The 27953-nt window shown below is 39.2% G+C and overlaps 2 non-coding genes across 2 annotated transcripts; both read left to right on the top strand.

Annotated features, from left to right (window-relative positions):
- Positions 1-8837: 8837 nt before the first annotated feature.
- On the top strand, positions 8838-8945 carry LOC148571565 (small nucleolar RNA R71). The gene has a single exon (XR_015880378.1). It is a non-coding gene; the product is annotated as a small nucleolar RNA R71 (small nucleolar RNA).
- Positions 8946-14269: 5324 nt separating this feature from the next.
- On the top strand, positions 14270-14376 carry LOC148571564 (small nucleolar RNA R71). The gene has a single exon (XR_015908756.1). It is a non-coding gene; the product is annotated as a small nucleolar RNA R71 (small nucleolar RNA).
- The last annotated feature ends 13577 nt before the right edge of the window (positions 14377-27953 follow it).

Below are 27953 nucleotides of genomic sequence, written 5' to 3'. Positions count from 1 at the left end.
AAAAAGGTTAGTAATTTTCGAAAATTAAAATAAAAAATTAAAATAATTGGTTAATTAAAAAGAATTTTTGAAAAAGAGGGAAGATATTTTCAAAAATTAGAGAGAGAGAGAGAGAGAGAGAGAGTTAGTTAGGTGATTTTGAAAAAGATAAGAAACAAATAAAAAGTTAGTTAGTTAGTTGAAACAAATTTTGAAAATCAATTTTGAAAAAGATAAGATAAGAAGATATTTTTGAAAAGATATGGTTGAAATTAGTTTTGAGAAAGATTTGATTTTTAAAATCACAATTAATGACTTGATTCACAAGAAATCACAAGATATGATTCTAGAACTTAAAGTTTGAATCTTTCTTAACAAGCAAGTAACAAACTTGAAATTTTTGAATCAAAACATTAATTGATGATGTTATTTTCGAAAATTATGAAGTAAAGATAAGAAAAAGATTTTTGAAAAATATTTTTGGAATTTTCGAAAATAACTAAGAAAAATGAAAAAGATTTGATTTTTGAAAAAGATTTTTGAAAAAGATAGGATTTTTTTTTAAAATGAAAATTTGATTTGACTCATAAAAACAACTAGATTTTAAAAATTTTTGAAAAAGTCAAATCTAATTTTCGAAAGTTTAAGAGAGAAAAAGGGAAAGATATTTTTTTTTATTTTTGAATTTTTATGATGAAAGAGGAAAAACATGAAAAAGACTCAATGCATAAAAATTTTGGATTAAAACAATGAATGCATGCAAGAATGCTATGAATGTCAAGATGAACACCAAGAACGCTTTGAATGTCATGATGAACATCAAGAACTTATTTTTGAAAATTTTTATATGCAAAGAAAACATGCAAGACACCAAACTTAGAAATTTTTCATGTATGGACACTATGGATGCAAGAATGCATATGAAAAACAAGAAAAGACACAAAACATGAAAATATCAAGATCAAACAAGAAGACTTACCAAGAACAACTTGAAGATCATGAAGAACACTATGAATGCATGAATTTTTCGAAAAATGCAAGATGATTATGCAATTGACACCAAACTTTCAACTTGACTCAAGACTCAAACAAGAAACACAAAAATATTTTTGATTTTTATGATTTTGTGAATTTTTTGTATTTTCTTTTAATTTTTTCGAAAATCATTTGAAAAAGAAAAATAAGGATTCCAAAATTTTTTAATATGAATTCCAGGAATCTTATGCTCTTTAGACTAAAGCTCCAATCAAAGGGTCAGGCATGGCTTAATAGCCAGCCAAGCTTTAGTATGTAACTCAGACATGACACGCCTGACATACCCTACAGCCAGCCAGGCTTCAACATGCTTCATGAAACACTAGAATTCATTCTTAAAAATTCTGAAGAAAAATATATTTTTGAAAACATTTTTATTTTATTTTATTTTATTATTAAATTTTTTTTTTTTGGAAAAATTTTCGAAAACAAAAGGAAAATTTTTGAAATATTTTTGAAAACTTTTTGAAAACAAAATAAGAAGAAAATTACCTAATCTGAGCAACAGGATGAACCGTCAGTTGTTCAAACTCGAACAATCCCCGGCAACGGCGCCAAAAACTTGGTGTGCGAAATTGTTACTCAGGTTGTGAATTATTGTTCGAAATTGATTTCCTGGCGATGGCACCAAAAACGGATGCACAGAACCATGGTCTAAACATATCTTCACAACTTCGCATAACTAACCAGCAAGTGCACTGGGTCGTCCAAGTAATACCTTACGTGAGTAAGGGTCGAATCCCACGGAAATTGTTGGTATGAAGCAAGCTATGGTCACCTTGTAAATCTCAGTCAGGCGGATATAAAATAGTTATGTAGTTTTCGAAATTTAGTAATAAAAGAAGGATAGAAATACTTATGTAAGTCATTGGTGAGAATTTCAGATAAGCGTATGGAGATGCATTCGTTCCTTTGAACCTCCGCTTTCCTGCTGTCTTCATCCAATCAGTCTTACTCCTTTCTATGGCTGGCTTTATGTAAGGATGTCACCGGTGCAAATGGTTACTTTCAATCCTCTCGGGAAAATGGTCCAAATGCTCTGTCACAGCACGGCTAATCGTCTGGAGGCATCACCCTTGTCGATGGTTGCATCCTATTCCTCTCTGTGAAAATGGTCCGATGCACTGTCACTGCATGGCTAATCATCTTGGAGGTTCTCGATCATACTGGAATAGGATTTACTATCCTTTTGCGTCTGTCACTACGCCCAGCACTCGCGAGTTTGGAGTTCGTCACAGTCATTCAATCCCAGAGTCCTACTCGGAATACCACGGACAAGGTTTAGACTTTCTGGACTCTCCTGAATGCCGCCATCAATCTAGCTTATACCACGAAGATTCTGATTAAGAGATCTAAGAGATACTCATTCAATCTAATGTAGAACGGAAGTGGTTGTCAGGCACGCATTCATAGGGAATGATGATGATTGTCACGTTCATCACATTCAGGTTGAAGTGCGAACGAATATCTTAGAAGTGGAATAAGTTGAATTGAATAGAAAAACAGTAGTACTTTGCATTAATCTTTGAGAAACAGCAGAGGTCCACAGCTTAATCTATGGAGTGTAGAAACTCTACCGTTGAAAATACATAAGTGAAAGGTCCAGGCATGGCCGAATGGCCAGCCCCCTAAAACGTGATCACAGGATCAGAATACAATCCAGGATGATCCGAAGATAAAACTCAGGATGTCTAATATAATAGTAAAAAGTCCTATTTATACTAAACTAGTTACTAGGGTTTACAGAAATAAGTAATTGATGCATAAATCCACTTCCGGGGCCCACTTGGTGTGTGCTTGGGCTGAGCTTGAAGTCTACACATGGAGAGGTCATTCTTGGAGTTGAACGCCAGCTTTTGTGCCATTTTGGGCGTTGAACTCCACTTTGCAACTTGTTTCAGGCGCTGGACGCCAGAATTGGGCAGAGAGCTGGCGTTGAACGCCAGTTTGCATCGTCTAAACTCGGCCAAAGTATGAACTATTATATATTGATGGAAAGCCCTGGATGTGTACTTTTCAATGCAATTAGAAGCGCGCCATTTTGAGTTCTGTAGCTCCAGAAAATTTATTTTGAGTGCAGGGAGGTCAGAATCCAACAACATCAGCAGTCCTTCTTCAACCTCTGAATCTAATTTTTACTCAAGTCCCTCAATTTCAGCCAGAAAATACCTGAAATCACAGAAAAACACACAAACTCATAGTAAAGTCTAGAAATGTGAATTTAACATAAAAACTAATGAAAACATCCCTAAAAGTAACTATATCCTACTAAAAACATACTAAAAACAATGCCAAAAAGCGTATAAATTATCTGCTCATCAGTGGCCGAATGGCCAGCCCCCTAAATGTGATCAAAGGATCAAAAGATAATCCAAAGATGATATCCAAAGATGTAAATACAATGGTAAAAAGTCCTATTTATACTAAACTAGTTACCAGGGTTTACAGAAATGAGTAAATGATGCAGAAATCCACTTCTGGGGCCCACTTGGTGTGTGCTTGGGCTGAGCATTGAGCTTTACACGTGTAGAGGCTTCTCTTGGAGTTGAACGCCAGTTTGTAACCTGTTTCTGGCATTTAACTCCACTTTGCAACCTGTTTCTGGCGTTTAACTCCAGAATGCAGCATGGAACTGGCGTTCAACGCCAGTTTGCATCATCTAAACTTGGACAAAGTATGGACTATTATATATTTCTGGAAAGCCCTGGATGTCTACTTTCCAACGCAATTGAGAGCGCGCCATTTGGAGTTGTGTAGCTCCAGAAAATACACTTTGAGTGCAGGGAGGTCAGAATCCAACAGCATCTGTAGTCCTTCTTCAACCTCTGAATCTGATTTTTGCTCAGGTCTCTCAATTTCAGCCAGAAAATACCTGAAATCACAGAAAAACACAAAAACTCATAGTAAAGTCCAGAAATGTGAATTTTAATTAAAAACTAATAAAAATATACTAAAAACTAACTAAATCATACTAAAAACTATGTAAAAACAATGCCAAAAAGCGTATAAATTATCCGCTCATCACAACACCAAACTTAAATTATTGCTTGTCCCCAAGCAACTGAAAATAAAATAGGATAAAAAGAAGAGAATATACTATAAATTCCAAAATATCAATGAAACTTAGCTCTAATCAGATGAGCGGGACTTGTAGCTTTTTGCCTCTTGAATAGTTTTGGCATCTCACTTTATCCATTGAGGTTTAGAATGATTGGCATCTATAGGAACTTAGAATTCAGACAGTGTTATTGATTCTCCTAGTTCAGTATGTTGATTCTTGAACACAGCTACTTTATGAGTCTTGGCCGTGGCCCTAAGCACTTTATTTTCCAGTATTACCACCGGATACATAAATGCCACAGACACATAACTGGGTGAACCTTTTCAGATTGTGACTCAGCTTTGCTAAAGTCCCCAATTAGAGGTGTCCAGGGTTCTTAAGCACACTCTGTTTTTGCTTTGGACCTTGACTTTAACCGCTCAGTCTCAAGTTTTCACTTGACACCTTCACGCCACAAGCACATGGTTAGGGACAGCTTGGTTTAGCCGCTTAGGCCAGGATTTTATTCCTTTAGGCCCTCGTATCCACTGATGCTCAAAGCCTTGGATCTTTTTTATTACCCTTACCTTTTGGTTTTAAGGGCTATTGGCTTTTTGCTCTTGCCTTTTGGTTTAAAGAGCTTTTGGCTTTTTCTGCTTGCTTTTTCTTTTTTTTCGCCATTTTTCTTTTCTCTTTTTTTTTCTGCAAGCTTTTGTATTCACTGCTTTTTCTTGCTTCAAGAATTATTTTTATGATTTTTCAGATTATCAAATAACATTTCTCTTTTTTCATCATTCTTTCAAGAGCCAATATATTTAACATTCATAAACAACAAATTCAAAAGACATATGCACTGTTCAAGCATTCATTCAGAAAACAAAAAGTGTTGCCACCACATCAAAATAATTAAACTAGTTTCAAGGATGAACTCGAAACCATGTACTTCTTGTTCTTTTGTTTTTAGAACAGTTTTCATTTAAGAGAGGTGATGGATTCATATTCTTAACTTTAAGGCATAGACACTTAGACACTAATGATCATATAGTAAAGACACAAACATAATTAAACATGAAGCATGGAAACCGAAAACAGAAAATAAATAGACAAGGAGATTAAGGAATGAGTCCACCTTAGTGAGGGTGGCATTTTCCTCTTCTTGAAGAACCAATGGTGCTTTTGAGCTCCTTTATGTCTCTTCTTTGCCTTTGTTGCTCCTCCCTCATAGCTCTTTGATCTTCTCTAATTTCATGGAGGATGATGGAATGCTCTTGGTGCTCCACCCTTAGTTGTCCCATATTAGAACTTAATTCTCCTAGGGAAGTGTTGATTTGCTCCCAATAGTTCTGTGGAGGAAAGTGCATCCCCTGAGGCATCTCAGGGATTTCATGGTAAGGAATTTCCTCATACTCTTGTTGAGGTCCATGATCTCTTGTTTGCTCCATCCTTTTCTTAGTGATGGGCTTATCCTCTTCAATGAGGATGTCTCCCTCTATGTCAATTCCAGCCGAATTGCAGAGGTGGCATATGAGGTGAGGAAAGGCTAACCTTGCCCAAGTGGAGGACTTGTCAGCCACCTTGTAAAGTTCTTGAGGTATAATCTCATGAACTTCCACCTCTTCTCCAATCATGATACTATGGATCATGATGGCCCGGTCTATAGTTACTTCAGACCGGTTACTAGTAGGAATGATTGAGCGTTGAATGAACTCTAACCATCCCCTAGCCACTGGTTTGAGGTCATGCCTTCTTAGTTGAACCGGCTTGCCTCTTGAGTCAATTTTCCATTGAGCTCATTCCTCACATATGTCTATGAGGACTTGGTCCAACCTTTGATCAAAGTTGACCCTTCTTGTGTAGGGGTGTGCGTTCTCTTCCATCATTGGCAAGTTGAACGCCAGCCTTACATTTTTCGGAATGAAATCTAAGTATTTCCCCCGAACCATGGTAAGCCAATGCTTTGGATTCGGGTTCACACTTGATCATGGTTCCTAGTGATCCATGCGTTTGCATAGAACTCTTGAACCATTAGGATCCCGACTTGTTGAATGTTGGTGAGAACTTCCCAACCTCTTCTTTGGATCTCAAGTCGGATCTCCGGATACTCATTCTTTTTGAGCTTGAAAGGAACCTCAGGGATCACTTTCTTCTTGGCCACAACTTCATAAAAGTGGTCTTGATGGACCTTTGAGATGAATCTCTCCATCTCCCATGGCTCAGAGGTGGAAGCAATTACCTTCCCTTTCCTCTTTCTTGAGGTTTCTCTGGCCTTAGGTGCCATTGATGGTTATGGAAAACAAAAAGCAATGCTTTTTACCACACCAAACTTAAAATGTTTGCTCGTCCCCGAGCACAAGAAGAAAGAAAGAAGAAGGATAAGAAGAGAAATGGAGGAGAGGGAGAGAGAGGTTGTTTCGGCCAAGGGGGAGAAGAGAGGTTTGTGTTGTGTGAAAATGAAGAAATAATGAGGGGTTTATATAGGAATGGGGGGAGGGTTAGGGTTCGGCCATTAGGGTTGGGTTTTTGGGGAAGAGAGGATGGATGTGAGTGGTGAAGAGGTGATGGAGAAGAGTGATTGAGTTAATTGGTGAAGGATATTTGGGGAAGAGAGTTATGAAAAGGTGTGAAGAGGAGAGAGAAGAAGATGTGGGGATCCTATGGGGTCCACAGATCAAGTGGCATCAAGGACTTAACATCCCTGCTCCAATTAGGCATGTAAAACGCCCTTGCTGTGCAATCCTGGCGTTAAACGCCCAAATGTAGCTTGTTTCTGGCGCTTAACGCCAGGTAGATGCTTGGTTCTGGCATTAAACGCCAGCTTGGTGCTTGTTTCTGGCGTTAAACGCCAGACAGATGCTTGTTTCTGGCGTTTAACGCCAGCATGCCTCTCCTCCAGGGTGTGCTATTTTTAATGCTATTTTTCATTCTATTTTTGATTTTTTTCAGTAGTTTTTGTGACTCCACATGATCATCAACCTAATAAAACATGAAATAACAAAGAGAAAATAAAATAGATATAATTAAATAACATTGGGTTGCCTCCCAACAAGCGCTTCTTTAATGTCAATAGCTTGACAGTGAGCTCTCATAGAGCCTCACAGATAATCAGAGCAAGGTTGGAACCTCCGAACACCAAACTTAGAGTTTGAATGTGAGGGTCAACACCAAACTTAGAGTTTGGTTGTGGCCTCCCAACACCAAACTTAGAGTTTGACTGTGGGGGCTTTGGTTGACTCTGCAGTGAGAGAAGCTTTTCATGCTTCCTCTCCATGGTTACAAAAGGAGATCCTTGAGTTTTAAACACAAGGTTGTCCTCATGAAGTTGAAGGATCAACTCTCCTCTGTCCACATCAATCACAGCTCTTGTTGTGGCTAGGAAGGGTCTTCCAAGGATGATGGATTTATCCTCATCCTTCCCAGTGTCTAGGATTATGAAATCAGCAGGGATGTAAAGGCCTTCAACCTTTACTAACACGTCCTCTACTAGTCCATAAGCCTGTTTTCTTGAGTTGTCTGCCATCTTTAATGAGATTCTGGCAGCTTGCACCTCAAAGATTCCCAGTTTCTCCATTACAGTGAGTGGCATGAGGTTTATCCCTGACCCAAGGTCACATAGAGCCTTCTCAAAGGTCATGGTGCCTATGGTACAAGGTATTAAGAACTTTTCAGGATCTTGTTTCTTCTGAGGCAATGTTAGTTGATCCAGATCACTCAGTTCATTGATGAGCAAGGGAGGTTCATCTTCCCAAGTCTCATTACCAAATAACTTGGCATTCAGCTTCATGATTGCACCAAGGTACTTGGCAACTTGCTCTTCAGTAACATCCTCATTCTCTTTAGAAGAAGAATACTCATCAGAGCTCACAAAGGGTAGAAGGAGGTTCAATGGAATCTCTATGGTCTCTAATTGAGCCTCAGATTCCTTTGGTTCCTTAAAGGGAAACTCCTTATTGGTCACTGGACGTCCCAGGAGGTCTTCCTCACTAGGATTCACGTCCTCCTCCTCCCTTGTAGGTTCGGCCATGATGGTTAAATCAATGGCCTTGCACTCTCTCTTTGGATTTTCTTATGTATTGCTTGGGAGAGTACTAGGAGGAGTTTCAGTAACTCTTTTACTCAGCTGGCCCACTTGTGCCTCCAAATTCCTAATGGAGGACCGTGTTTCATTCATGAAACTTACAGTGGCCTTAGATAGATCAGAGACTATATTTGCTAAGCTAGATGGATTCTGCTCAGAACTCTCTGTCTGTTGCTGAGTGGATGATGGAAAAGGCTTGCTATTGCTAAACCTGTTTCTTCCACCATTATTAAAGCCTTGTTGAGGCTTTTGTTGATCCTTCCATGAGAAATTTGGATGATTTCTCCATGAGGGATTATAGGTGTTTTCATAGGGTTCACCCATGTAATTCACCTCTGCTATTGCAGGGTTCTCAGGATCATAAGCTTCTCCTTTAGAAGATGTCTCTATAGTACTATTGGATGATTCCTTTAATCCATTCAGACTCTGAGAGATCATATTGACTTGCTGAGTCAATATTTTGTTCTGAGCCAATATGGCATTCAGAGTATCAATTTCAAGAACTCCCTTCCTCATAGGTGTCCCATTATTCACAGGATTCCTTTCAGAAGTGTACATGAACTGGTTATTTGCAACCATGTCAATGAGTTCTTGAGCTTCTGCAGGCGTTTTCTTTAGGTGAATGGATCCACCTGCATAATGGTCTAGTGACATCTTTGATAGCTCAGACAGACCATCATAGAATATATCCAAGATGGTCCATTATGAAAGCATGTCAGAAGGACACTTTTTGGTCAGTTCCTTGTATCTCTCCCAAGCTTCATAGAGGGATTCACCTTCTTTCTGTTTGAAGGTTTGAACATCCACTATAAGCTTACTAAGCTTTTGAGGAGGAAAGAACTTGGCTAAGAAAGCCGTGACCAGCTTATCCCAAGAGTTCAGGCTATCCTTAGGTTGAGAGTCCAACCATATTCTAGCTCTATCTCTTACAACAAATGGGAAAAGCATAAGCCTGTAGACCTTGTGATCAACCCCATTGGTCTTAACAGTATCACAGATCTGCAAGAATTCAGTTAAGAACTGAAAGGAATCTTCGGATGGAAGTCCATAAAACTTGCAATTCTGTTGCATCAGAGAAACTAGTTGAGGTTTCAGCTCAAAATTGTTTGCTCCAATGGTAGGGATTGAGATGCTTCTTCCATGTAAATTGGAAATAGGTGCAGTAAAGTCACCAAGCATCTTCCTTGCATTGTTATTATTTTCGGCCATTCCTCCTTCTTTTTCAAAAATTTCTGTCAGGTTTTCTCTAGAGAGTTGTGCTTTAGCTTCCCTTAGCTTTCTCTTCAGAGTCCTTTCAGGTTCAGGATCAGCTTCAACAAGAATATTCTTATCCTTGTTCCTGCTCATATGAAAAAGAAGAAAACAGAAAAGAAAATATGGAATCCTCTATGTCACAGTATAGATATTCCTTATGCAAGTATAAGAAGAGAAGAATATAAGAAGGAGAAGAGGTAAAATTCGAACACGGAGAGGAATATGGGGTTCGAATTTTGGGTGGAAGAGAAGTGTTAGTAGATGAATAAATAAATAGAAGGAGATGAGAGAGAGGGAATTTTGAAAATTAATTAAATTAAAAAAATAAAATTTAAAGTTAAATTTCGAAAATTAAAATTGAAATCAAATTAAATTAAAAATTAAAACAATTAGTTAAAAAAAGGGAATTTTGAAAAAGAGGGAAGGGATTTTCGAAAATTAGAGAGAGGGAATCAGTTAGGTAGTTTTGAAAAAGATAAGAATCAATCAAAAAGTTAAGTGGTTAATTAAAAAAGATTTGAAAATCAAATTTGAAAAGATAAGAAGTTAGAAAAGATTTTGAAATTGATTTTGAAAAAGATGTGATTGAAATTTATTTTGAAAAAGATTTGAAAAAGAAATTTAAAAAGATTTGATTTTGAAAATTAAAGTTGATTACTTGACTAACAAGAAACTAAAAGATATGATTTTAAAATTTAAAGATTGAACCTTTCTTAATAGGCAGGTAACAACTTAATATTTTTGAATCAATCACATTAATTGTTAGTATTAAATTCAAAAATATGAAATAGAAATAAGAAAAAGATTTTTGAAAATCAATTTGAAATTTTCGAAAATTATGAAAGAAAAATGAAAAAGATTTGATTTTTTTGAAAAAGATTTGAAAAAGATAGAGTTTTTAAAATGAAAATTTGATTTGACTCATAAGAAACAACTAATTTTGAAAATTTTTTGAAAAAGTCAACCCAAATTTTCGAAATTTTATGATAGAATAAGGGAAAGATATTTTTTTTGATTTTTTGAATTTTTAATGATGAAAGAGAAAAACATCAAAAAGACTCAATGCATGAAAATTTTGGATCAAAACATGTGATGCATGCAAGAACACTATGAATATCAAGATGAACACCAAGAACATTTTGAATGTCAAGATGAACACCAAGAACTTATTTTTGAAAAGTTTTCAAGAAAAGAAAACATGCAAGACACCAAACTTAAAAATATTTATTCTTTAGGCATTAATGTTTCAAGAATGCATATGAAAAACAAGAAAAGACACAAAACAAGAGAATATGAAGATCAAACAAGAAGACTGGCCAAGAACAACTTGAAGATCATGAAGAATGCAATGCATGAAATTTTCGAAAATAATTTTTTTAGAAAATTAAAAAGATGCAATTGGCACCAAACTTAAAACTTGACTCTAGACTCAAACAAGAAACATCAAATTATTTTTGATTTTATTATTTTGTTAATTTTTTTTTTGGTTTTTTCGAAAATTATTTTGGGAAAAACGAAAAAGAAGAAATATTTTTTTTGAAAAGTTTTCGAAAATAAAAAGAATAAAAACAAAGACTTAAAATTAAAATAAAATTACCTAATCTGAGCAACAAGATGAACCGTCAGTTGTCCAAACTCGAACAATCCCCAGCAACGGCGCCAAAAACTTGGTGCACGAAATCGTGATTGTTCATTCCTTGGTAACGGCGCTAAAAACTTGGTACGCACGTTCATAATTTTAGTTCTCTTCACAATTTCGATACAACTAACCAGCAAGTGCACTGGGTCGTCCAAGTAATAAACCTTACGTGAGTAAGAGTCGATCCCATGGAGATTGTCGGCTTGAAGCAAGCTATGGTCACCTTGTAAATCTCAGTCAGGCGGATTCAAAAGGTTATAGAGTTTTAATAATTAAAAGATAATAAAACATAAACTAGGATAGAGATACTTATGTAATTCATTGGTGAGAATTTCAGATAAACATATAGAGATGCTTTCGTTCCTCTGAACCTCTGCTTTCCTGCTTTCTTCATCCAATCATTCCTACTCCCTTCCATGGCAAGCTTTATGTAGGGCATCACCGTTGTCAATGGCTACATCCCATCCTCTCTGTGAAAATGGTCCAATGCGCTGTCACTGCATGGCTAATCATCTGTCGGTTCTCGATCATACTGGAATAGAATTTACTATCCTTTTGCATCTGTCACTACGCCCCGCACTCGTGAGTTTGAAGCTCGTCACAACCATCCCTTCCCAGATCCTACTCGGAATACCACAGACAAGGTTTAGACTTTCCAGATCTCAAGAATGGCCGTCCATGGGTTCTAACTTATACCACGAAGATTCTAATATCTCAAACTCGGTCCTCTGTATTAGATATCCAAGAGATACTCATTCTAGCTTGTTTGCATGTAGAACGGAAGTGTTTGTCAGGCACGCTTTCTTAGGTGAGAATGATGATGAGCGTCACATAATCATCACATTCATCATGTTCTTGGGTGCGAATGGATATCTTAGAATAGGAATAAGCTTGAATTGAATAGAAAAACAATAGTACTTTGCATTAATTCATGAGGAACAGCAGAGCTCCACACCTTAATCTACGGTGTGTAGAAACTCTACCGTTGAAAATACATAAGTGATAAGGTCCAGGCATGGCCAAATGGCCAGCCCCCTAAACGTGATCAAAGGATCAAAAGACAATCCAAAGATGATATCCAAAGATGTAAATACAATGGTAAAAAGTCCTATTTATACTAAACTAGTTACTAGGTTTACAAAAATGAGTAAATGATGCAGAAATCCACTTTTGGGGCCCACTTGGTGTGTATTTGGGCTGAGCATTGAGATTTACACGTGTAGAAGCTTCTCTTGGAGTTGAACGCCAGTTTATAACCTGTTTCTGGCGTTTAACTCCACTTTGCAACTTGTTTCTGGCGTTTAACTCCAGAATGCAGCATGGAACTGGCGTTAAACGCCAGTTTTCATCATATAAACTTGGGCAAAGTATGGACTATTATATATTGCTGGAAAGCCCTGGATGTCTACTTTTCAACGCAATTGAGAGCGTGCCATTTGGAGTTCTGTAGCTCCAGAAAATCCACTTTGAGTGCAGGGAGGTCAGAATCCAACAGCATCTGCAGTCCTTCTTCAACCTCTGAATTTGATTTTTGCTCCGGTCCCTCAATTTCAGCTAGAAAATACCTAAAATCACAGAAAAACACACAAACTCATAGTAAAGTCCAGAAATGTGAATTTTAATTAAAAACTAATAAAAATATACTAAAAACTAACTAAATCATACTAAAAACTATGTAAAAACAATGCCAAAAAGCGTATAAATTATCCGCTCATCAAACAACAAAGTCAATAGGGAGGAAGTAGTTTTCCACTTTCACCAATACATTTTTGACTACTCCTTTGCCCTGCTTCTGAGTTTTATCCGCCAATTGGATGATTACATCCGTGGATCTCAGCTCATTGATTTGCAACTTCTTCATAAGAGATAGAGGCATCACATTTATGCTAGCTCATAGATCACAAAATCCTCTGTCAATTTTTTACTCTCCTATGGCACATGGAATATGAAAGCTCCCTGGATCTTTTTTCTTCAGGAGTACGTCCTTCTTGATGAGGGGACTACATTCATTGTTCATTGTCACTGTTTGTCCCCCTTTTAAGGTTCCTTTCTTGGTCAACAGCTCTTTCATGCACTTGATGTATGTAGGCATCTATTGGAGAGTTTTGATAAATGGGATGTTGACACTGAGAGATGCAAACATATCTAGGAATCTTGAATATGACCTTTCTTTCTCACCTCCCCTAAGTCTCTGAGGAAATGGTGCCTTTGGCACATAAGGTTTCAGAATTTCCTTCCTTGTTGATTCTTTCCTTTGTACACATCCAGTTCCTTGTTCCTTTTTCTCCAAGTTGCTCTGGGAACTTCCTTGACTGTGCTCTGTTTGTTTGCTGGTATCTTCTTCCAAAATTTCTTCATTTGCAAGAGTAACTGCCTTACACTCTTCCCATCTCACCTTCTTCAGTTCCCCTCTTAGATTTTTCTCAGTATCACTTGGAAAACTATAAGTAGACTTCGGAATCTGCTGTAAAAGATGTCCTACCTAAGATTCGAGATTCTTAATAACCTCCCCTCGGCTTTTCATACTACCTCTCATTTCTTTCCTGAATTTTTTCATGTCTTCAGACTCCTTGCAAAAGTTTGCAAGCATAGCTTCTATTTTGGCCATTCTGTCATCATCATGTGGTGATGGTTGGTTGAAATTGGGGTGTTGAGAGTGGTTATTGTGGCTTTGGTATGGTGGCTATGAATAAGTGTTTTGTGTGGTCTGGTATGGTTTATGGTTAGAATTTTGGTGAGTGGAGTTGTTATACTGGTTTGGATTATGGGATCTGTGGTCTTGGCCTTGGTTTTGTTGGTTTTCCCACCCAAAGTTTGGGTGGTTCCTCCAACCAGAGTTATAAGTTTTAGAATATGGATAATGAGTTTGCCTAGATGAATTTCCAAGGTAATTAGCTTCCTCCCAGTTAATTGCTTCTTCTGTGTCCAACTCTCCTTGAGATGATGGTTAAGTGTGGATGGCCGCAGCCTGATTCTTCTCCATCTGCTTGGTCAATTCAGCTAGTTGCTTGGTGATCATCTTATCCTAGGCCAGGATTGCATCCATATGGTTTAATTCTAAGACTCCCCTGTTGTTGCTTCTGTCTGAGGCATAGAAATACTCATTGTCAGCCACTGTCTCTATAACATCAATGGCTTCTTCAATGGTCTTCTTCTTGTTAAGGGAACCTTCAGATGAGTGGTCTACAGTTTTCTTTGACTCACAATTCAGCCCTTCATAAAAGATATGAAGTTGCACCCACTCATTAAACATATCAGGGGGCATTTTCTTGTCAAATCTTTGAATCTCTCCCAGGCTTCATAAATAGTCTCACCATCCTGCTGTCTGAATGTCTGTACTTCAGTTCTTAGCCTGTTTACTTTTTGTAGAGGGTAGAACCTTGTTAAGAATCTATTCACTACATCCTCCTAGGTTGTCAAGCTTTCCTTGGGAAATGATTCTAGCCATTTTGATGCTTTGTCCCTCAAAGAAAATGGAAACAGTAGCAATCTATAGGTGTCAGGATGAATACCATTAGATTTAACCGTGTCACATATCCTTTGGAATTTAGTGAGATGTTCATTAGGGTCCTCTTGGGCACTTCCTCCAAAGAAACAGTTGTTTTGCACAAGAGTTATGAGCTGAGGCTTCAATTCAAAATTATTAGCATGGATAGTTGGCTTTTGAATGCTGCTACCACAGTTTCCTGGGTTTGGATTAATGTAGGATCCCAGAACTCCCCTTTCTTGTCCAGCAGGGTTGGCTGCACCTCTTCTGGCATGATTGTTCACCTCTCCTTCATGATGGTGTTCCATATCATCCTCCATGGTTATATCTAAGTCTTCCTCTTTTTCTTCTGCACCAACAGCCCTCTTTCCTCTTGCTTCCCTCCTTAATCTCAGGAAGGTTCTTTCCGGTTCACTATCAAACGAGGTTGAGGTTTCCTTTCTCCTACCTATCATACAAGGAACAAGTACAAGAAACAGCAAATGCAGAGTTCACTAAAACAGAGTATAGTTAGCTTGGCTAGAGCAATTTATCAAATAGTTAGTGGGTTAGCTTGCTGGAAAGTAAAGAAGTGAAGGAAAATTAAAGAGAGACAACTAAAATTGCAGAAAAACAAAAATGAACAGCTAAAATTAAAACTCAATTAATCAAAAAAAAAAAAAAAAGAAAAGTGCTTAATCTAGTTATCCTCCAATTTAGTAATTGTCAATACAAAACCAATCTCCGGCAACGGCGCCATAAACTTGATTCACCCTAAAACTGTCTCTCAACAATTTCCTACCGGCAAATGTACCAGATTGTCGTCAAGTAAAAACTCACTGTAGAGTGAGGTCGAATCCCACAGGGATTGGTTAGTTGATCAATGTTAATTGGAGAATTATGCTAGTTGAGCGAAATCAAAATTGGGTTGAGATTGCAGAATGAAAATTTGGCAGGAAACATAAATTGCAAGAAATTAAATGACAAAAATTAAAGTGCGAGAAATTAAATGACAGAAGCTTAAATTGCATGAAATTAAATGGAAATGGGGGCATGAAATTAAAGAGTAGAAAGTAAATAGAATGGGTAGATCAGAGATGGGGATTCATTGGGTTTCAGGAGATATTGAATTCTCCAGATCAAATCATTTTCATCTCTTCCTCAATCAATGCATTCATTGACATTGCTTGGCAATATTAGATAATTGGATCCCAATGTCTTGGCTCACCAATCTCTCTAAGCATGAACAATTGCCCAATGTCTTGATTTAATTGCTCATGGGAAGAGTTGAAGTTCAGTCACTGACTATACCACACAAATTCATAGATCAAAGTATTGGTAGGATTAAATGTCACAATATCCATCCAACCCCCAATCTAATCCAATGTGAGAAAGCAATTCTAGCATGAATTCTTCATCCCTCTCTCAAGGATCCGAAGAATTCCAATTATGGATAGCTTCTCTGTCAAGACAACTATCCAATTGAATTAAGATCGAAAACTTTCTAACAAAAATCAAGAGAAAAGACAGAAGAAGAAGATGAAAAATTGAATTACAATAGAGCTCCCTAACCCAATGAAAGGGGTTTAGTTGTTCATAGCTCTCAAAATGGAAATTCGAATTAAAAAATACATTGCTGGAAATTAAAATGAACCGAAAAGTGAAAAGTGCAGTAAAAGTCCTCTCTAACTTAAATTCTAAGGTATTTATACACTTTCTTCCATTGATCTTCAATCTCTGAATTGGGCTTTTGGCCTTGATGGAATCGGGTTGAAGTTGCTCTAATTAGTTTCCTTTGCTGTTGAGAAGAGATCTGTTTGAATTGCAAGGTTCTGGTGCTCAAGTTGGAGTCAACGTTTGATGGCCAACGTTGACTCAAACGCCCTTCTTAAAAACTAGATAGAGTTGCTGTCAATGGCGTTTGACTCAATGTTGGAGGGCCAACATTCTGCTACCCACGCATACGCGTGCACCACGCGTACGCATGAAGGCTGTGATTTTGCTTATTCATGCGTGCGCGTACACCACGCTTATGCGTGCATTGCCCTTTTTTCCATCTACACGTACGCGTCACTGATGTGTGCGCGTCGATTCAAGTTTCTCAATTCCAAATTCTGGGCTCCTCATCGTAGACGTTGGAGGCAATGTTTGAGGCAACGTTGGACCTCCAACATTCGTTTGGTGACGCGTACGCGTGGATGGTCAATTTTGCCATTCCACACGTGCGCGTGACTCACACTTGCGCGTGGATATAGAAATTTTCTTATTTCACGCGTACGCGTCGCTCAAAAATCCTTTAGCTCTAGAATTGAAGATTTTATCACAACGTTGGGGGTAAGGTTGGCTTGCCAATGTTCCCTCAAACGTGAGCACCAGCAAACTATGCAGAGAATTGCTTTGCCTCCCTTTGAATGTTTGAGGCAACGTTGGTGGTCTAACTTGGCCACCAACGTTGCTTCTTCTTCATATTTTCATGCTCCTTCTTCAACTTCCTTTCATGCCTTCTATTCCGAGGGTTACCTGAAACTGTAGGCCGATCTCGGATGAGATCTTCTGTACTGGTCGGAGATGACGTGTCCGGCTGGCTGGTGGCGGCCGGAGCTGTTGTGTCCGACTTGTTGGACTGGCTTCACTTCTGATCCTTGGTCACCGGAGGGTAGGGGGTACCTGCAAGAGACTCCGATGCTTAAGTTAGCACGGGTATTAAGCAGGTTTATTGTAGAATCAGAGTATGAGTTATACCTGGGTGCTCTAGTATATTTATAGTGGTTGTAGAGTGACCTTTCTAGATAAGATAAGTTAGTTATCTTATCTTATCTTTATCTTTGAGTTGAGGTCAGCTTATCTTCAAGGGAACCGCCCTTATCTCTATAGGCTTGGACGGCCTGTGGATTTAGGTCGTATTCCTTGGGTTGGGCCCTTTCTTGGGCTTTCCCGTCAATTTGGCCGAGCTCTTTTAGGAAGAGGTCGGGTAGTCTGTCCTGAAGAGGTCGGTCGTTTTGTCGCCCATCATCCCAGGTCGGATAGCTCGACCCAGGGTATGAACAGTGTCCCTGCTTGAGCTCGGTCTTCTTTTTTGAGGTCGAGTCCTTGACTTCGGTCCTTCTCTAGTGAAGCCGAACTCAAGCATTTAGTCGATTCCTTCCTTTGTAGAACCTTTTTGAATGTGGAACGTTTTTCTTCTAAAGCGCGCGCTTTTATATCAGAGCTTTGTTCTTAGGAACGTGCGAGGGTTTAATACCTTCATTAATTGGTATTAATTGTCCCGTTTCCTTTGGCTTTATTTTGAATTTCTGCACTCAGAAAACGGTTTCTCTCCTTCATCTTTCTTTGTAACTTCTCCCTTCGTTCTCTCACCTTCTGCTTTTCGCCTACATTTTTCCTTTGCGGCGTCATTCAGCGATCCGGCGATTTCGTCTTTCCATCTTCAACCATTTTGAGGCTCTGCTTTTTTCCAGGTTGGTTCCATTTGTAATTTCTTCTCGTCTTTGTTGCTTTGTCTTTAGTTTTGTGGTGAAGTTTTGATTTTGCTTAGAGAAAGTTTGGATCTTTCTTTTTTTGTCGCACCTGCTTGCTGTTGTAATGTGTGTTCTGAGAGTTTCTTCGTCCTTTGCATGAACATTTTCGCCTTTCGTGTTGTTTGATGCTTCTAGGGCTTTGCATGTTCTACTGTCGCTTCTGTCTGATACCCAGAAAAACTACATCTTTACTCACTTAATCGAAGATTGCTCCTTGGTTTTTTGCTCTGTTGATAGCTTTCCCTGTTTGCTGTGATATTTGTTTTGGTTTTTGTTTGATTTTGAGAAAAGGTTGCGCCTTTGACGATTTTCGCTTGGCATGTTTGATGTTTGGCGATGCTTTTTGCTGATAGACTGTAAAAAGATAGTGACTTTTTGTGTTCTGACTTTCTTTTCTGAAATGTTCGTTGTTTGAAATCTTTTCTTGTTTGAGAGATGCCAGGATGTAAGCTGTGGATTTTTCCTGAAACCTTGCTTTGTTACTGCCTCCAAAAGATGCCCCAGGACTTTGGTTTGAGTCTTGGGGTTTTCCTTTTCTATTTGTTCTTCTGTATATTAGTCGAGTTATTTTACCCCTCGTCTGAGATATTTTTTAGTAATCCCATCTTCTTTTCTTATTGTAGGATTAGTTGGCCTCATGTCTTCTCGCAATAACATTGTAGAGATGTCTTCTAAAGTTCCCGAGGGGATGTCTGATTAGCTGGACTCCCTTGTCTTGATGTGTGTCTCTGTGGTGGATGCTGATTTTTGTGTAGAGCTGAGGAAACGTCATAGGATTTATGGTAGCAGCGCCCGGGAGAGGGATTATGAGCTTGTAGTGCTCGACTCTGATGAGAGGGTTTGTTTTCCTACTTCGGTTGAGGGGGAGCGTCCCTTTTTCTACACCTATGAATATTTCTTCAGCCAGTTGGACATTACCTTTCCTTTTACTGCTTTCGAGACCGATTTGTTGTGGTCTTGTAATATTTCCCCATCCCAGCTTCATCCGAATTCCTAGGGTTTTATCAAGATTTTTCAGCTGCTTTGCCAAGAGTTAGGCATAACACCTTCTCAGACTCTTTTCCTCTATCTTCTTGTTTCTGCCAAGCCCGGAGGGTCTTCCAAAAAGAAAGCTTCCTGGGTTTCTTTTAGGTCGGCCCAGGGGCATAAAGTTTTTGCCATGTATGATGAGTCTTTTAAAGATTTTAAAAATTATTTCTTCCGAGTCCGTGATGTTGAGGGGGGCCGCCCCTTTTTTCTTGATGAAAATGATGAGCCTGCCTTTCCTCTAGAATGGCAAAAGAATGTGAAAGTGTCTCGCTATACATGGGAGATGCTTGACGAGGTTGAACGAGCTTTTGTAGTTGTTCTTAAAGATTTATGGGGGAAACCACCCCATCTTGATACAAAATGGTTTTTGAGTGACCCGTCTTTGGTTCGAACTGCTTTGGGTACTGTCCGACTTGTTTCTATACTTGTTTCTTAGTTTTGCTTCTTCTGGATTGTAACTCATCACTATGGTTGATTCTGTATTTTCAAAGATGTCAAAAAACAATGATTCCATGAAGGCCTACAAAAAGGCAAAGAAGGTTGCTGCTGCTCAAAATATCTCGACCAAGGTGGCGGGAGAGGGATCTTCTCAAGTTCCAATGAAGCCGCCCGTGCCGAGTTCTCCTGGGCCGAAGAAGGTGATCCCCACTCCTCGAGTTCGTCTGGCTGACCCTCCACAGGCTTCTGTTGCTACTTCTGGTGCTTCTCCCAACAAAAAACAAAAAACAATTGAGCCTTTTAACCTTGACGCTCCTGGCTTTGATGCGGTGGAGTTTGTTGACCAGCAGATCGGTTCTTATGGTGTCGTCCCTACTGACGACGCCTCTCTCCTTCGCCATTTGGACTTCATAACTCGGAGTAGCATCAAGATGGCCTATATGGGGACTGCCCTGTATCAGACTGCTCAAAATCTTCTTCTTCATACCACCAAAGCCTTCATGGAGGAGGCCAAACAAGAGTTTGATCGGATGAAGGGCTTGAAGGAGGAGCTTGAGGTGAAAGTAGCCAAACTGGAGAAGGATCTGGAGAACGAGAAGGCTAGCTCTCTTGCCCTGGCGGCCTCTGTGAGGTTGGCCGAGGACACTGCTTTGAGGCATAAGGACAGTTACGTCACATCTTATCGGGAGGTAATACGTCTGAGGGAGGAGTTGGAGTCTGCCCGAGTTGACTACTCCGAGCTCCAAGGTCATCTTGTCGGCAGCGTAAATGCTGCTTATGATAATTTAAAGGAGCAGGTTCAAGTTCTTGCTCCTGAGGTTGACCTTACTCTCTTCAGCTTGGACAACGTTGTAAGGGATGATAAGATTGTCTCAGACGACCAGGATGATGATGACATTGGGCCTCCCCCTGTGCCTGCTACTAGAGTGTCGACTTCTATAGCTCCTCCCGCAGGGATCGTTCGTCTAGAGTTAGATCCCGATTGTCAAATTCTGAATAGGGATGACGGTACGGTGGATGCAGTGCCTCTTCAGGCTCGCCCTCCTTCACCTCAGACTGATGCTGCCGAGAAGTCTTCTAGTCTTAGCTGAATTTTCTTGGATATTTGTGTGGATAGCCCGACTTGTAGGCTTTTAAACTCTTTATTTCGTAGTCTTGAATATTATGCTGATTGTTGATACTCCTTTTGGTTTCTTGTTTAGCAAATTTTGATTTTGAAAAAACAACAAGTAGCTTTCAAGCTTTTTGGGCCTGACCCTGAAGCTTGTTATAATATTTTCTATTATGCTTGTTTGCACTTGTCTTGACACCTTTCTGGGTTTTGAGAGTGTTAGAGCCTTGCTGCACGGCCTCTTTGGATTGCCTTGTACTTATTGCTTGTAGCTTGGATCCTTTGAGGTTGTGGATATGTGGGTCCAACTTGTATTTCGGTTTTCTCGCTTTTACTTGTATTTATTTCTAGTACTCCGTAACCGATTTCTTCACGTTGGTCCACTTTCTAGTTATTTTTGTAATCCTCTTTCTTGGACCCTTGTCAGGTCTCTTTCAGGGACTACTTTTATAACTTATTTGTGGGAGACCGACTTCTTTGCGTCGTTCTTTTCCGAGTTATTTTGTAATCCTCTTTCTTGGACCTTTGTTAGGTCTCTTTCAGGGATTACTTTTATAACTTGTTGTTTGTAGGAGGTCGACTTCTTTACGTCGTCCTCTTATAAGTTATTTTTTGTAATCCTCTTTCTTGGACCTTTGTCAGGTCTCTTTCAGGGATTACTTTTATAACTTGTTATTTGTAGGAGGTCGACTTCTTTACATCATCCTCTTCTAAGTTATTTTTTGTAATCCTCTTTCTTGGACCTTTGTCAGGTCTCTTTCAGGGATTACTTTTATAACTTGTTGTTTGTAGGAGGTCGACTTCTTTACGTCGTCCTCTTCTAAGTTATTTTTTGTAATCCTCTTTCTTGGACCTTTGTCAGGTCTCTTTCAGGGATTACTTTTATAACTTGCTGTTTGTAGGAGGTCGACTTCTTTACGTCGTCCTCTTCTAAGTTATTTTTTGTAATCCTCTTTCTTGGACCTTTGTTAGGTCTCTTTCAGGGATTACTTTTATAACTTGTTTTTTTGTAGGAGACCGACTTCGTCACGTCGATCTCTTCTAAATTATAGCAATTCCTCTTTTATAGGGTTGGCCAGACCTCTTTCCAGGGATTTGCTGATAACTTGGGTTGACTTGGTCCGACTTCTCAACGTCGGCTAGTCTTTAAGTTATTATTTAGCAATCCATAAGACCTCGTCAGGTTCTTTTTTGGATCACTTTCAATAACTTCTTGCATTATTCTGTGTTCATCTTTGCCGATTTGTAGAAGGTGGTTTCTATCTTTCTTTGGTCGACCTTTAGATGAATCGCGTTTTCATCTTTATTGGTCTTTTATCGTGATCGGGTAGTGAATCTATTTTTCACTTTTTGCCGATCTGTTGCTTTATAATCGGACGATGAATGTTTCAGATTAATGCGTCTTGAGAATTTGTAGAATATCTAAAATATATTTTATTCAAAAGAAAGTGCAAATATATACATGTTGGAGTTTTTCATCCTTTTAAGTCGGATAATATCTGGATCTCAACTTGGTGCCTCATTAAAAAACCTTTTCAGGAAAAAGAGTGCATCCTATGATGAGATCTTTTACCTTCTCTAGCTATAGTATCTTCTTAGGTTGCAGGCATGCCACGATCTGGGAAGCTCTCATCCATCGAGTTCGGACAGTCTGTAGTAGCCCTTCCCAAGTACTTCTATGACTCGGTAGGGTCCTTTCCAATTTGCTGCCAACTTTCCTTCTTCGCGTCGAGTTGTTCCAATATAATTTCGGATTAGGATGAGATCATTCTCCATGAAACCTCTTGGCACTACCTTTTGATTATATCTTGAAGCCATTCGGCGCTTTAGCGCTTTTTCCCTGATCCGAGCTCTTTCTTGGATTTCTGGAAGTAGGTCGAGTTCTTCTCTTTGAAGTTGAGAGTTGGCTTCTTCATTGTAGTGGACTACTCTAGGCGACCCTTCCTCGACCTCTACTGGGATTATTGCCTCCACTCCGTACGCTAATCGAAACGGTGATTCGTTTATGGTGGAATGTGGCGTAGTTCGATATGCCATAGGACCTGTGGAAGTTCTTCAGCCCAAGCTCCTTTCGCATCTTGCAGTCTCCGTTTCAACCCAGCCAATATGACTTTGTTGGCAGCTTCGGCTTGGCCATTGGCTTGAGGATGTTCGACGGAGGTGAACTGGTGCTTTATGTTCAAGTCGGCTACTAATTTCCTGAAGCCTGCATCTGTGAATTGAGTGCCATTGTCTGTGGTGATGGAGTATGGAACCCCAAACCTCGTGACAATGTTCCTATATAGGAATTTTCGGCTTCTTTGAGCAGTGGCATTGGCTAGGGGCTCTGCCTCAATCCACTTTGTGAAATAGTCTACTCCGACTATGAGGAATTTGACTTGTCCTGATCCCTGGGGAAAGGGTCCGAGATGATCGAGTCCCCATTTTGCAAATGGCCAAGGTGAAGTTATGCTGATGAGCTCTTCTGGTGAGGCGATGTGAAAGTTGGCATGTTTCTGGCATGGGGGACATGTCTTTACAAATTCTGTAGCTTCTTTTTGTAGAGTTGGCCAGTAAAATCCCGCCCGAAGTACCTTTTTGGTGAAAGCTTGTGCCCCAAGATGATTGCCACAAATGCCGGTGTGTACTTCCTCTAAAACTTCCCTTGTGTTAGAGGTCGGCACACATTTTAACAATGGTATTAAAATCCTTCTTTTGTATAGGGTATTGTTTATGATAGTGTAGTACTGAGCCTCCCGTTTTAACCTCTTTACTTCCTTCTCATTTGTGGGGAGTGTTTCTTTTTTGAGGTAATTAATTATGGGGGTCATCCATCCTTGATCCTGACTTGTTATAGCTAGGACTTTTTCCGCTTCCGAGATTGACGAGTTCTGTAGCATTTCCTGGATGAGGCTTCTATTGTTGCCCCCTGGTTTGGTGCTGGCTAGCTTTGAGAGTGCATCAGCTCGGGCATTTTGTTCGCGGGGTATGTGGCAGATCTTATATTCCTCGAGTTGTCCGAGCTGTTCCTTGGTTTTATCCAAATACTTTTTCATGGTGGGATCTTTGGCTTGGTAGCTCCCTATTATCTGTGAGGTGACTACTTGTGAGTCGTTGAAGATGTTGAGTTTTTGAGCTCCAACCTCCTTAGCCAGCTTCAAACCAGCTAGTAACGCTTCATATTCTGCCTGGTTATTTGAGGCCGGGAACCCAAATTTGAGGGAAAGCTCAACTTGGGTTCCTTGGTTGCTTTCTATTATCACACCTGTGCCGCTTCCAGTCTTATTTGAAGACCCGTCCACGTAGAGATTCCATTCTGTGGGAGTTTCCAGGGTATCTGTGAATTCTGCAATGAAGTCGGCCAAGTATTGTGATTTGATGGCTGTCCGAGCTTGATATTGGAGGTCGAACTCGGATAAATCAACTGCCCATTATAAAATTCTGCCTGCTAGATCTGTTTTCTGCAGTATCTCTTTTATGGGCTGGTCGGTCCGGACCTTAATGATGTGAGCCTGGATGTACGGGCGTAGTCGTCGAGATGTCAGTATGAGAGCATAGGAAAACTTTTCTATTTTTTGGTAGTTCAGCTCGGATCCCTGTAGCGCTTTACTAATGAAGTATACAGGTTGTTGCCCTTTGTCGTCCTCTCGAACTAGTGCTGAGGCTACTGCCCGACTTCCTACCGCAAGGTACAATACGAGTGGTTCTTCCTTTCGTGGTCGAGTTAGGATAGGTGGTCGTCCCAGGAAACTTTTGAAATCCTGGAAGGCTTGCTTGCATTCCATTGTCCATTCGAAGTTCTTTCCTTTCCTTAGAGTGGCATAGAAAGGAAGGGATCTTATCGCTGATCCCGCTAGGAACCTGGACAAGGCTGCCAACCTCCCGTTGAGTTGTTGTACTTCTTTGACACAAGTTGGGCTCTTCATGTTGAATATGGCCTGGCATTTATCCGGATTTGCCTCAATTCCTCTTTGTGTGAGCATAAAACCCAAGAACTTGCCTGCTTTTACTACAAAAGTGCATTTTGCGGGATTGAGGCGCATGTCATGCTTCCTTATAGTGTCGAACACTTGGGCCAGGTCGGACAATAATGTCTCTTCACTTTGTGTCTTTATTAACATGTCGTCCACGTAGACTTCCATGATTTTTCCGATATGATCTGAAAAGACTTTATTCATTAGCCTTTGATACGTAGCTCCCGCACTCTTGAGACCGAAAGACATTACAATATAGCAGTAATTTGCTTTTGGCGTCAAAAACGAGGTCTTTTCTTGATCTGGTGGATACATGGGGATTTGGTTATATCCGGAATATGCATCCATAAACGAGAGGTATCTATATCCGGATGAATCATCTACCAAAGCGTCGATAGTTGGTAGTGGGTAAGGATCTTTTGGGCAGGCTTTGTTGAGGTCGGTGCAGTCGGTGCACAGTCGCCATTTCCCATTTAATTTTTTCACCAAGACTAATGAGACGCAGAAGCTGGTGAATTAAAAATTATTAAATGGTTACGTTGCAAGTATAGTTCTTAACTCACCGAAAATCTGCCTATCAATTTAGAAATATGTCACAGAGAATTAAATTAAAAATTACTGGGAGTTTTAAGTCCCAGGTCGTCTCCCAACGAGTTGCAGAAAAGTGTGCTACCTTATTAATCAGATGTGCCAAGAAGTTGAGCTAAGTAAATTGGAATGTAAATTGAGGAAATTTAAATAATAGGAATAAAAGCCTTGACTGGGAGTTGATTGGTTGGAATTTCTATTATTGGTGGAGTGAATGTAAGATTAATTTATAATTAATGGTTGTTCTGTTTGGTTATCCTTTACCAAGTAAGGGAAAGTCAAACAAGCTGGAATGCCAGATCTGTTCACAAGTTGCAACCCACTTAGTTCAAAGGGATTGGCGTTGGTGACAGGATAGCAATCCAACTTTTAACCGCGTCACTTCTCGCTGGTTATCTCCTCAAATTCTTGTGTTTCTTCCATTTTTGCTAGCTTCCTTTCCAATCTCCAACTCATTCATGCCCTATAAAGTCTGAAACACTTAACACACAGATCACGGCATCGAATGGAATAAAGGAGAATTAAAAATAAATAATTAAAGTCTCTAGGAAGCAATTTTCAAACATGTAATAAATTCAGGAAGGAAATCTAAATGCTTGCTAATTTAATGAATAAGTGGGTAAGGATCATGATAAAACCACACAATTAAACACAATATAAACCATAAAATAGTGGTTTATCAACCTCCCCACACTTAAACATTAGCGTGTCCTCATGCTTAATTGAAGGAGATAAGGAAATAAGTATGAACATGTAGAAACTCATGAAATACAGTGCAAACCTATATACATATAAATAAATGCAACTATATGATTCTTGTCCACTTGATCAAAAGTAAATAAGCTCTTCAAAACAATTACAAATCAAATTCCACTAATTCTATCATTATACAATAAAATGGATAAAAGTGCAAGAAGATAGCTCATGAAAGCAGGGAACTTGAAAATTTAAGTATTGAACCCTCACTGATAATGTATGTACGCTCTGATCTCTAGTGTATAGGGTGGTCACTCTATCCTTCTCTAATCATGCTTTCTAACCTTTGTTTTTCTCCTAACCAATCAACAATAGTTAATACATCAATGCAAACATCATGAGGTCTTTTCAAGGTTGTAATGGGGCTAAGGTAAAGGCAGGGGTGTATATTTGGTCAAGTGAGCTAATAAATTGAATCTTTAATTAACCCAAGCTCTAATATGACTTGTATACACTTAATGTCATCTTTGAAGTTCATACCTAGCTACCCAGAATTCCCCTTTTCAATCCATACTCATGTATCAACTTATATTTTTGGTTCTATCATATGTGCATTGATCTTCGAATTCTGAATTCAATATTGGGGTAATTTTGTCCCCTTATTTATTGATTTTTCATATTTATTATTTTATATATATATATATATATAATTTTTTTTATAAATAAAGCTTGTCAATGCACATAGATTTTTAATTCTTGTAGTTTCACATGAGTAGGTATCCAAATTCCCTTTAAATTTTCATGACACATTCCCTTAACAACTTTTGTTCCCACAATTTCCCATACTTAACTAGCACACACAATTCTGTCTTAAGCTAACTAAAGATTCAATTTGGGATATACGATTGTTTTTCGGCTTAAGGTTAGTAATGTGGTAAAATATCGAACAAATGGGAATTAAAGGCTCAAAGTGGTTAAGAAAGGTAATTGAAAAGAATAGGCTTAATTTGGATGAGTGAGTTTAAACAAATAATGGCCTCAATCATGTGCAAGCACGCAAATATAATAACTATTGGACATATAAGATAAAACAAAATATAGATTACAATCATAGAGAAGTAAACACACAAGAACGAAATAATTATGGTTAAATAATGTAACCATTCATAAAGGCTCAAATCTTTCACAGGTTGTGTGTTCTTTAACTCAAATATCGTGTTCCAAATACAACTCAAGCAAATTTATCATAAAAATTTTGAAAAATTAGTGAAATTTTGTTCCAAAGATAGATTTTTAAAAGAAACTTATTGTCTTTTCAATCAAGTAGAACATGCATGCAACTATCCTAACCTATGCAATTTATTCTATTCTATAAAGGAAAGAAAATCTAACTAAAATATCCTAATTATTGGTGCCAGAGAAGAGAATTTACCTCCGGAAGTCAGGTACTGACCGACCTCCCCACACTTAAGGCTTTGCACCGTCCTCGGTGCCATCTGTCAGAAACAGGGGTGGGCTGGTAGCAGTATCTTCACAGGCGTGGCCGTCATGGCTCCCTGTGCTGGTAAAGGAAGTGGAGTCCAGGGTGTCTGAGTCTCTGAAATGTCCTTTGAGTAGCTCCTTGAGGTGTTTGAATCGGCGCTCGTTACGGCGCTCTCTCATCTTTGCTTTCTGTTCTTGCCGATCCAACCATTCGATTATCTGCTGGAGCAATTTCTCAATTGTAGATGCTTGTGGTGTTGAAGAAGGATTATCTTCAACTGGAGCAGTAGGAAGGCTTGTAGTGGCTGCTGAGAGTCTGAGGTATTTCCCGTTAGGGACATACTGATCATCCCGTGGAAGCATGGCTTTGGTGTCCCCAGCACTGTATGAGATTCCGGCTGCTGAGACAAGATCTGAGACCAGGGTGGGGAAAGGTAAGTTGCCCGTAATTTGTACGTGTTCTATAGCATTCCGGATATGTCTTGAGAGATTCAGAGGTTGGTTTGTAAGGATGCACCATAGTAGAACAGCCATGTCCGCAGTGAAGGAGGACTCATGAGTGCTCGGAAAGACGTAATGGGACATGATCTGTGCCCATACGCGAGCCTCCAAGGTAAGTGCTGAAGCCAAGATTCCCTTAGGGGGGTACG

The sequence above is a fragment of the Arachis ipaensis genome, chromosome B3 (assembly GCF_059453495.1).
Source record: "Arachis ipaensis isolate K30076 ecotype BB chromosome B3, ASM5945349v1, whole genome shotgun sequence".
NCBI lineage: Eukaryota > Viridiplantae > Streptophyta > Magnoliopsida > Fabales > Fabaceae > Arachis > Arachis ipaensis.
Note: the sequence above shows the minus strand (reverse complement) of the source record. Positions and strands in the feature narration are given on the sequence as shown.